Source organism: Pleurodeles waltl, chromosome 5, assembly GCF_031143425.1.
Source record: "Pleurodeles waltl isolate 20211129_DDA chromosome 5, aPleWal1.hap1.20221129, whole genome shotgun sequence".
In the NCBI taxonomy this organism is placed as follows: Eukaryota; Metazoa; Chordata; class Amphibia; order Caudata; family Salamandridae; genus Pleurodeles; species Pleurodeles waltl.
In genome coordinates this window covers 148,581,839-148,593,146 of record NC_090444.1, presented here as the reverse complement: position 1 = coordinate 148,593,146, position 11,308 = coordinate 148,581,839, and positions in this window count along the sequence as shown.

Sequence of the window (11,308 nt, the reverse complement as noted above, 5' to 3'; positions counted from 1 at the left end):
TTGGGGATGGCCCTGTATAATGTATATTATGTATAAAGGGACACATTTAACACTACTAGAGGGTTGCAGCACTCATCGTGCTACCCACTAGAGTAGCACTTTAAAAACATGTCTCAGGCCTGCCACTGCAGCCTGTAGTACGGTTTTAAACTGCGCTTTTGACTTGGCAAAATAAACTGTGAATGACTCTTCTGTTGGGCTTTTCAATGTTTATTTATCCCCGCTGGCTAAAGTGATTGTTCCCTATAATTTGTCCCTGGTCACCTATGCCGACGATACTCAGCTTGTGGTATCATTATCTAGTTCTGGGGATTCATCCGCGGCCAACCTTTCTTGCTGTATGGAAGATATTGGAGAATGGATGATCCAATCTAAGCTTAAATTTAATGATGGAAAGTCAGAAGTTATTGTATTAGGCAATGGTTCCCCAGCCTCCCCCCTCTCACTGCACTCTGAGGCTTTCAACAATCTTCCTCCTCCCAAGGCTCAGGTAAAAAGCCTTGGCTTTTGGCTGGATTCCCGCTTGACTATGGATCTTCAAGCAAAAAAAGTCTCCTCTACATGTTTTGGTATTTTAAGAGTCCTTAGGAAGATTTTTAACCTTCTTCCCTCTACGGCCAGAAGAATCCTCGTTCAAACTCTGATCCTCTCCCTCCTGGACTATGGGAACTCTCTTTTTCTCAGTTCCCCGGCTTATGTGATAAAGAAGCTGCAGACAGTTCAGAATGCAGCGGCCAGGCTTCTCATTAATCTTCCTAGACATTTATCCGCAAAGCCGGCTCTTTCAACACTTCACTGGCTCCCCATCAAGCAGCGTACCCACTTTAAAGCCCTATGCATTGTTCACAGAGCCCTTCAGGATAAGGGTCCGATGTTCTTCAGAAAAAGGATCCATCTCTATGCCCCCTCTCGAAGTTTGAGGTCTTCCTCTTTCCGACATGTCAGCATCTTGCGGTCTAAGAGAGCCTGGGGAGCCAATTCCTTTTCCACCAAGGCCGCCCACCTTTGGAATGATCTTCCCTCTGAGCTTCGTGACGAACCCTCAGAGCAGCTTTTTAGGAAAAAACTCAAGACTATCCTTTTCTGTAGGTAACTTTCTGGATTCTACTGTTGCTGGCATTAGTCATGTTACGTTAGAGCTGGGATGCCTTAGGGTAACTACGCGCTTTATAAATCCTTAAAACTAAACTAAACTATATTGCTTCCAGATAATAACACAAAGGGGCATTAGGTGTGAGCAGGATGGGTCATCCTGGCAGGATGCTGGGGAGCGGTTGCACCCAGTCCCACTTACACTTCAAAGAGCCTCCTGCATGCACAAAGGAGCCTGACACCAAGCCTGCCATGCTTTTTGTCATTCTCAGACAGTTTGAAACCTCAACAGGGGAACTTGAAGTACTTTCTAGAACCAGTTGTCAGGGTATGACATTGAGTCCCCCCACACAAAGACTGGGACCAGGTATCAACGTTAAACTTCCAAAGCTACTCTTCAGAACACTTATGGACTTGTGGAAGTTACAGAAGAAGGAATGCCCTGCTGCCACAGGACTACCCGACTGCTTGAGGACTGACTTGCTGTCTGAGCAGGAAAATTGGACCTGTTTGCCATCATTCCATGCTAACCAGAGGGACTCTAAGGGTCTGTTGGCTGACCTCCTGTGTGAGATACAGGGACACAGTAAGCTCCAGAGGTCTCCTTTCAACTGCCCAGCTGGCTTGCTGCAATTGGACCTGCCAGGACCTGCAACTGGACCTGCCTGAGCCCTGCTGGCCTCTGCTGGAGTGAGTCCTTGATCTCCAAGAGGTGCCGCCCCAGATCTTGGATAGTGTCAGAATATATTCCGCTGCAACGAAAGGTGAAAATGTTGACGTTTGGGTTTCTTGTGACACAAACAGGCCAATTTGCATCAAGACAGACGACCACGCTGACCACCAATGCAAAACTCTGGTGAGATCGGCTCTTCGTACTATAGTGATAGGCCAGTGACAGCCAGCAGTGCCAGAGCCCCGCTTCACACTACAGAAACAACAGCTTGCAGTGACAGTTAACATAAAGCTACAGCAACGACCATCCGTTAGGCCCAACCGGCTCTTTGTGCTACAGTAATGACAAGCCATAACACCCGACCTGCTGTTTGAGCTACAGCGACGGTCATATGCGACGCTCTTTGTGGCCTCCTCCACTGGGAATGGAACTCTTTGTACCGGATTCAGAAGGTAACTCTTCAGCGAGACTAACAAAGGTACATGTATCCAACATGCATTCCAATGTGGTCAGCGTGAACTTGTGACTTTTTCCTAAGTTTAGTGCAACCAGAAAACTGCAACTGGTGCTTTTTGCTTTTAGGTGCTATTTTTACTAAAAACTTTACATTCTTTTTAGAATCTTCGATTCTACTAATTGACTTTTTATCATTCTGGTAGCATTTCATTTATGAAAACTTACTCTATTTTTTCTAAATTGGTTTGGGATTTTTCAAGTGTTGTGTTTCAACTTTATTAATGTTTGTGTGCTGTATAAATACTTTTCACCTTGCCTCTAAGTTAAGCCTACTGCTTTTATGCCAAGCTACCAGTGGGTTAAGAACAGGTTAATTTAGTGACTTTTGTGGCTCATCCTGACAAGAATTGTTGTTGTTGCTTGAGTAGGGATTTGACCCCCGTCAACTAATAACCCAATTCGTTACACTACTTTTTTGTGCCTATATAGTGTTTCACTGAACCCAGATATCGGTCCTCCAACAGTTTCAATTAGGGTTGTAAAAAGGTTCTGCCGGAAGAATAGTGCTCCTGTTGGGAGAAAAGAGGTACAATGGGAATCTATCAGACAGAGGTAAGCAGAGTGGCTTGGTCTCCTCACTGACATTCTAAAGGCAAGACCCGGTTTGAAAAGGTGACTTTACATTGATCTTTCTTTGCCATACTGACTGCTTGCACCCGGGGGTACAATAGAATGGGTGATCTGCTGGAGGAGGTTTGTTTTTCAAATGGAGCGGGAGGGAACAGATTGGAATGCCTGACAGATAAACTCAATAAATGCATGTATTAATAATACCTTAATGGTGCCAGATGAGACATAATTTGGTGAAATTTAGATAGTGCACCCCATGGGGAGTTCAAAAGTAAACCTCAGATCATATGCCAGTCTCATATTGATTGCATTCATGCTTAGCAGAGTCTTTCTGTATACTACTTACCTATCTGAAATTGTGTGGGATGGTGTGATTTCTAAGTTTAATGACTTTTGAGTACTTCACTCTCAAATTGAAATCATATTGTTACATGCTGGACTAACACAAAATCCAACATTTTTCAGCACCCAACACTAACCATGTGGTGCTTTGTTTAGGGCCATGTGGGCCTCACACACAATACCTGTGCCACTTGTATTTCTCAAGTAACACAACAATGTCAGTCGTAATAGTAAAGAAACCAATGTTCAGAACTAATGTTAAAGGCATCTGTATGGTAAAATCTAAACATCCACAAGAAATCAATAGCCAATACAATCAATAAGCACAACTGATAGAGGCAGTTCATCTCCCGTGTTCATTGGTGTGCAATGAGCCTTCATCACAATCCTGGGGACATTTATGGCTTCAGGAAAGAAGTTACAGATCCATTCCCAAAGATGATTACATTTAGCCACATGCTTCTTTTAAACAAGAACTATACATTCTACAAGAGAGTGAAACTATGATTTTAAATGGCAACATCTGCCTTAAACTGTTCTATTTAAAATGGAGGACACTGCTCCCTTTTAATAGCTACAAGCATTGGCAAACAGCCAAAAGATCTGGCATTGGCTGCTAGCCTTTTGGCTTTGTAAATGCTTTTTTGGTTTTGCCATAGCTTTTGCAAAACTTTATTGTTTGAGAAGTTGTCGGATCCTTTTCAATTTGAAAGCCAGAACATAATCACTGAAGAGAATGACATCTCATGCAGATGTTTTCCTTGTGGAATGGCAGAACGTCATCACTCACAATGGAGTTAGCCAATGGGTGAAATGTGCTAACCCACTGGCCCATGGTTTATGCTGCAGTGAGTGGTAGGACAATTTGAATAACACACTAACAGAACAATGGACAAAGAGGGCTGGCTCAAAACCCATGTTTCTAAGTGTATTACACATATACTGTGGCATCAAAAGATCCTGGCTTGTACCAGAGCAAAAAAAATGTATGGGCTTCTGCCCTCTAGTGGCTTTTTTTTTAGAGCTACGGGCAACACATCAGTGGACTTTTCAAGATTACTTTTGATTCTCAAAGAATCCCAATTAATTAACTTCTTAATAATATCTGATGTCTATTTTATATGAATTCATTTTTCTGTTATGTTGGTCTTATCTGTTGAGGTATTGAATTAAATTGGTTTTGCAAATTTAGTGTGTCAGTGTCTTAACTCTAATGCTGTTTTAGTGCTACTGTTCATGTACCACATTCAATTTTCTGGGATAAAGGCTTTGCTGCTATTGCCAAGATAGGAACTGTAAGAAATTGGTTATTAGTTGAGGGGAGGTAACTACCCACTTCAAGTAATAATCACAGTCCTTGTCAATGTGAACCACTACAGTCTCTAAACCTTAGCTCAACCACCTGGCAGCTATGGTACAGAGCAAAATAGTTTAATTTATAGGCAATGTATGAAATATTTTCTCACTACTAAAACAACATTAATGTTGAAATGCAAGACAATAAAAATCCCATAATGAAATAGATAAAAAGATTAAAATTTAATAAACAAAATGATAGACACCAAAATGAAAAAAATCTATCAAGAGCGACTGCAGATATGAATTTTTTAAATCTGTAAGTTGAATTCACATTACTTAGCACAAAGTACCAAAGATCACCAACGGTTGCGGTAGAACATGACCTAGGTGCAATTTGATGCTGCCTGCAATGGTGCATGGGCCAGATACACTACCAAAGTTCGTCCTGGTCAAATATTTTCCCTTCTAACTTTAGTGCTTTAAGTTCCAATACTCCACAGGAGTATATTTCTAATCGCCCCCTCCCCCCCAGGGCCTCAGGGGAGGTACTTAGAGACACACAGGGCACAGGCAAAGTTCAGCCCAGGTTCCGTTGCCACTGTTCAACTGGTCAGTTGCAGAAAAAGGTCTCTTGTAGCTTGTTGTTGTGTCCCTGTAGCTTTAACAGGAGGTCAGGCATATTACACCTGGAGTCCACTTCTTTGTTGTGGACAGATGAGGGAGAGCAGCTTCAGTCTTCTATGCTCTTATCTGGTCTCAGACAGAAGGTTACACCCTCTTCTGGTTTTCCACAGGTCCAGAATTGTTCTGAAGTGGGTGTCTGAAGATGCCACATTTATGCATGGTATGAGCTAGTGGGTGGGAATGAGCTTAGGGAGCCCCTTAGCAATGGGGTAAAGATTCCTGGAGGTAACTGTACCTACTTTGGGCATTTTCAAGATGGTTGAAGTCATTGGCCACCCTAAACTTGGATTCTGAGGGGTGGAGATGTGCGTGGACAGTGTACTATGGTAAACATAGGCCCTCATTCTGACCTTGGCGGGCGGCGGAGGCCGCCCGCCAAAGTCCCGCCGTCAGGTTACCGTTCCGCGGTCGAAAGACCGCGGCGGTAATTCTGACTTTCCCGCTGGGCTGGCGGGCGGTCGCCTTCAGACCGCCAGCCAGCCCAGCGGGAAAGAGGCTTCCACGATGAAGCCGGCTCGGAATCGAGCCGGCGGAGTGGAAGCTGTGCGACGGGTGCAGTTGCACCCGTCGCGTATTTCACTGTCTGCGCAGCAGACAGTGAAATACATGTAGGGGCCCTCTTACGGGGGCCCCTGCAATGCCCATGCCAGTGGCATGGGCACTGCAGGGGCCCCCAGGGGCCCCGCGACCCCCCCTACCGCCATCCGGATCCCGGCGGTCCGACCGCCGGGATCTGGATGGCGGTAGGGGGGGTCGGAATCCCCGCGGCGGTGCAGCAAGCTGCGCCGCCGCGGAGGATTCAATGGGGCGGCGGTACACTGGCGGGACCCCGCCAGTGGTGCCGGTCCGACCGCGGCTTTACCGCCGCGGTCGGAATCCCCATTGGAGCACCGCCGGCCTGTCGGCGGTGCTCCCGCGGTCCTCCGCCCTGGCGGTCAAAGACCGCCAGGGTCAGAATGACCACCATAGTGTTCTTCCACATCTAACATCAAAATCCAGTTTTAGGCAGTCCCTGTACCCACAACAACCTAAGAGATAGAAGTCAGGTAGAACAGAGCAGAGGTTTCAGCAACCAGATATAGCATACACAAGACATGTTTTGGCCTCCTACCTTGGCCTTTTGAAGTGCACCTCAAATGTTACATATAAACCCAGCAGATCTGTCAAACGTACTGTGACACTGTAATGTCCATGAGAGGCCAAATGCTACTGAGTATTGACTGGCTGGTGGAACAGAAGAGGTGCCTTCTGCAAATACCAGCAAACATTTCCTTTGACAGGGTAAGCCTTTTAGAAGGGCACCCCAAGTGTCACATGTAAACCCGAGTGGACCTGCCAAGCAAAATGTGATATGCCAGCAGGACATGATTCTTAAATTTTATAATAAATCCTCCTAACTGCCCTGTATCTTCCGTCAGGTTCAGATGGGACATCTCTGTCCATTCAGGCCAGCCAATAAGTTTACATTTCATTCACACCTATTTAAATGCTAATTACTTGCTGCCCAAAGTGGACTTCAGGCAGAGCAAAGGTAACTTACTAAAACTTACATTACTATAATAATTAGAAACCTCTGCCTTCACAATTGAATTGGAGTCTGGATAAATATTTAAAAAAATAGTTGTTTAATTTTTAAAGCTGGTACTTTTCAGGAGATACATGATTAGTTCTTAATATTGCATTCCTTTGTTTTTCTTGGAACAGCCAAATCTGCTATAGTGAAAATTGCTTTGAGGTGCTATGCACTGTAAGGACAAGTTTAACAAGAGTCTTCATGGTGTGGTAACGAGTATCTTTGGTGCTCAGATGCAGTTGTACCTCACGTGCTGCTGGGTGACAACAACATTGCCCCCAGGCACCTGTATGGTCAATTTATCTGTTAAGCAAGTTTCTGTTACCTTCAACCATGCAATTGAACATCTGAGGCATATAATGGCTGTTACCAGTCCCATCAGAAGTAAAAGCCACGTTGTGATGAGAGCTGCAGAGATATCAAAACCAATTTTTTCATTAACATACTTCAGTTCTGAGCAAGGCGAAAGGAACATGAAAGATCGAGTACAGAAACTGTCAACTAAAATATTTGTTGTATAAACAATAGTGAAATAAAAGCACACAGGGGCGTAACCGTTGCCCCCAAGCCCCCAGTGGATTTGGATTGTATGCTAATTCAAGAAAAATCTGTGCAGTAATGAATGTTTGTTCATGGAAGCTACTTACAAACATAGACGTTGGTGATGGTCGAAGCTCCTGTGACGGTGCACTTGATGAACACTATAAAAAAGTGAATAGCAGGAACACAACAGAGAGAAAAGAGGGGAGTCAATTTCATGCTGAACTGGCACACAGTGAGAGGAAGAGTGGGCAACAACGTCTCTGAAGGATGAGCCCTGATGAAGCTTGTGTGGTATGAGCGAAATGTGTTGGCGGCTTGGCTATATTTTATGAAGCAAGAACAATAAAGAAATGAATTCTATAACACCTTTCTAAAGATGTTTGGATCCTTAATTTTAGACCCATTGAATCAATTGTGACATATGGAAATGACCGTGAGATGTTGCCTCTCCATCTTTTGTGATAACGTTTTACTCAGCCTCACATAATTCGTGCTCAAGGATGGACGTGTGCATAGTTAGCCATAGCTTAATTAGCAATGTCGCCATAGGTATCTATCCAAAAATCATTCCCAACCAGCCATTTAGGCAAATTATTGGTAGGAGATCGCTAGGTTCTGCTAAGTGGACCCTTAATACATGTTTTGTTCATGAAGGTGATTACTGTTCTTTTATTACAAACATAATAAGGGAATATATTGACATCAACACACAACAAGATGAGGTCTGCCAACAAGACATCATTCAGAGGTACAGGCTGAACTGGCAAGCCATTCAGCAGCTGCTGCGCAACATTGAGCCACAGTTGGCACCCAGCTTGCAGACACCCCGCACAATTCCACCAGAAACCAAGCTGCTAGAAGTACTACACATGTTGGCAAGTGGCTTCTTTCAAACCACTGGCGCCCTGGTTGCTGGGATCTCACAGCCATCATTCTCCGCCTTCCTCCCCAAGATACTGGATGCCATCATCTCACTCACATCCCACCACATCTGCTTCCCCAACATACAGCAGAAGCAGCAGGAGACAAAACAGGGGTTTTACCTAATTAATGGCTTCCCACACGTCCTTGGTGCCATTGACTGCACACATGTACGCATTGTGCCACCTGCTGCAACCGAACATCTATACCGCAACAGGAAGCACACACACTCCATCAATGTGCAGGCCATTGTCGATCACCAGGGATTGATCACCAACATCGTGGCAAAGTATCCTGGGAGTGTACATGATTCATTCATCTTCCGTCACTGCACCATCAATCAACACTTCCAGGATGGACGATATGGAAATGGACTACTTTTTGGTAAGTACAGAAACCTACTTATATACACACTGCACAGCAACCCTCTAGGACACACAACACATACACCACAACATCGGCATGTGGACAGGAACACACTGAGGTTGTGACACCGCTAGGCATGTTTCATATCTTCACCCAATGGGAGACACACCTAGGGACAAATGACCGTTCCAAATAACAACTGATGCCACTCCACAGACACAAGGGAACAATTAAAAAACAACACAATGACAAACACAAGGCTACAAATGGCAGTACATCTGGGAAGAAGAAACTTTCAATATCACATCAATAACACTCAATCCAACACCCTTCAAATCAATTCGTAGTGTGTAAGGGGTGTGTAATGTTTTTAGCTGCAGGTCAAACACCATGACACACATAGCAATGAAGGTCACGTGCAATCATTGAGGCCGTTCCAATATCTCACATCACTCCTGCTCTCACATTGCCCTCTACCAAGAAGCAAGTGGACTGTGCGAAGAACACATCTTGATGGAAGAAAATTGAAGGTGCACATTCCTACACATACGCATTGCGACAAATTAACACACACACACAACAGATGTACTGCCATACGGATCTTCTGAAACTCTGAATTACAACCTCACAACCAAGTTAGCCATCGGAACCTGCACATGTTCAGTAGTATAGGAACACGTAACAACCTGAGTCGACTTGGCACGGGCAGAGAAATAGGTCTGCAGTAAACTTGTCACACATGTGAAACCAGTGTATAGTCAATTGTTAACATGTCAGTGCTCACAACGTATGGAGATGTTTTGCACAATGTCACCTTGCCAAGTCAAAGGGTCCCACAGATGCTTAAAATAATCTATTGCATATGTCAAATTGTATGGGATGTCCAGGGTACATAGATGCAACCTTGTTACCACCACTGTCGAATTGATTCTGTTTATGCAACTATCATCTCACCCCCAGTTAAGACACAGGGACACCTGTATCACAAGTCACAATGCAAGGGAGTACACAATGTACTGCAACTCTCCAGAAATACTGCTGACATCCGGTCAACAGCCAAACACCCGTTCAGATAAGGAAACAACCCAATGCTGATGGTACATCCTAGAAGCCTAGCAATGGACACAATAACACAAACACCAATGAGTCACAGACAATACAAGAAACCTAGGGCCAGATGTAGGTATACATGATTTTGCGACTCGCAAAGACCCACCTCATTATTATTAATGAGGTGGGTCGCAATTTGCGACCCCCTTGCGATTCCCTGCACTCACAGGGATGGTGGCCTGCTGGAGACAGCAGACTTCCATGTCTGTGACTGCTTTTTTAATAAAGCATTTTTTTTTGTATTGTAGCCCGTTTTCCTTAAAAGAAAAAGAGTTGCAATACAAAAGAAAATATGAAACCATTTGGTTTCATTTTTTCAGAGTAGGCAGTGGTCTATTGGACCACTGCCTGCTCTGAAAAAATAGTTTTGGCGACATTCACAAAGGGGAAGGGGTCCCATGCAAATGAGTTAGCACCCACTTGACATGGGTGCTAACTGCGAATTGATTTGCGACCGCGTTCGTGGTCACCAAGCAATTCTGCATCGCGGTGAGAATTGCAAATAGGAAGGGAACATCCCTTCCTATTTGCGAGTCGCATTCCCATTTTGCGAGTCGTTACCGACTCGCAAAATGGGAATGTGCATCGCGATGCCCGTTTTGCATGGCGCAAACTGCGAATTTTGCAGTTTGCGCCATGCAAAACGGTAGCTACATCTGGCCCTCGGCAACAAGTGCCCCAGGTATGACAAGCATTGCTCACATGACATCCCTTGCACATGTCAGCCCATGTCCTAAGTCCTGACACACCCCACTCGTCTTCAGAGGTCCCTGGAAAGGTAATATGTGTACCCAGATAATACCTCCTCTACACACTCCCAGACTCACAATCTAAATCCATTGTGCTTCACCCTTTAGTATGGTATGCCATGGTCATTGTACTTCTGTCTGCATGGACGTCACGTTAAATAATGCACTGGCTTGTAGTTTCTAAGACCTGTTATCACTTGTACAGTGATTCCCCTGTGAAAGGTACTGTTGGCCATATGTTTGTGGCACAAACATATGTTTCATGTGTGGTCGGTGAGTGTGTCAGGAAACAGATCATGGAAATCCCGAAAATGTTCATAAATATTGTGTCCCTCCATTTTGTTCGGATACATGTCTGAACTGGATTTGGACACATACGTAACAAGTTATAGCTGCGCTCAGCTAACATCTTAGACTGATATTTGGAGTTTGTAGTGCCACATTTCAATTAGGGTGGCTGGCAAAAGGTATGCACATGGGTACATATCTCTATGGTTGGTGCAACTCACCATAGCTGTGGCACATCAATTGAAGAAAATGATACAAATTGAGGGGTTACAACTGTCCCTGGCCCTCTGTACATTGTACCTGTGTGTCTAAAATTGGTCTTAGTCACAATGTCTGGGTGACTGGTATTGCAGTCCTCACGGAAAGTGGCTTTGGATGTCTCTCATGTATACACGATGAGAGGAATACACTCCATGATTTTGTCTGCTCACTAATGAAGGAGCATTTTTGCCACGACATGATAGTTAGGGCCACTGCATGTGTGAAGATATGTGTGTATATCACTCACTGGAGTCCCCGGATCTGTACATGTTTGCAGTGGTATGTAGGATGCAGTATCATCATGTCTGAGAGGCTTTACTT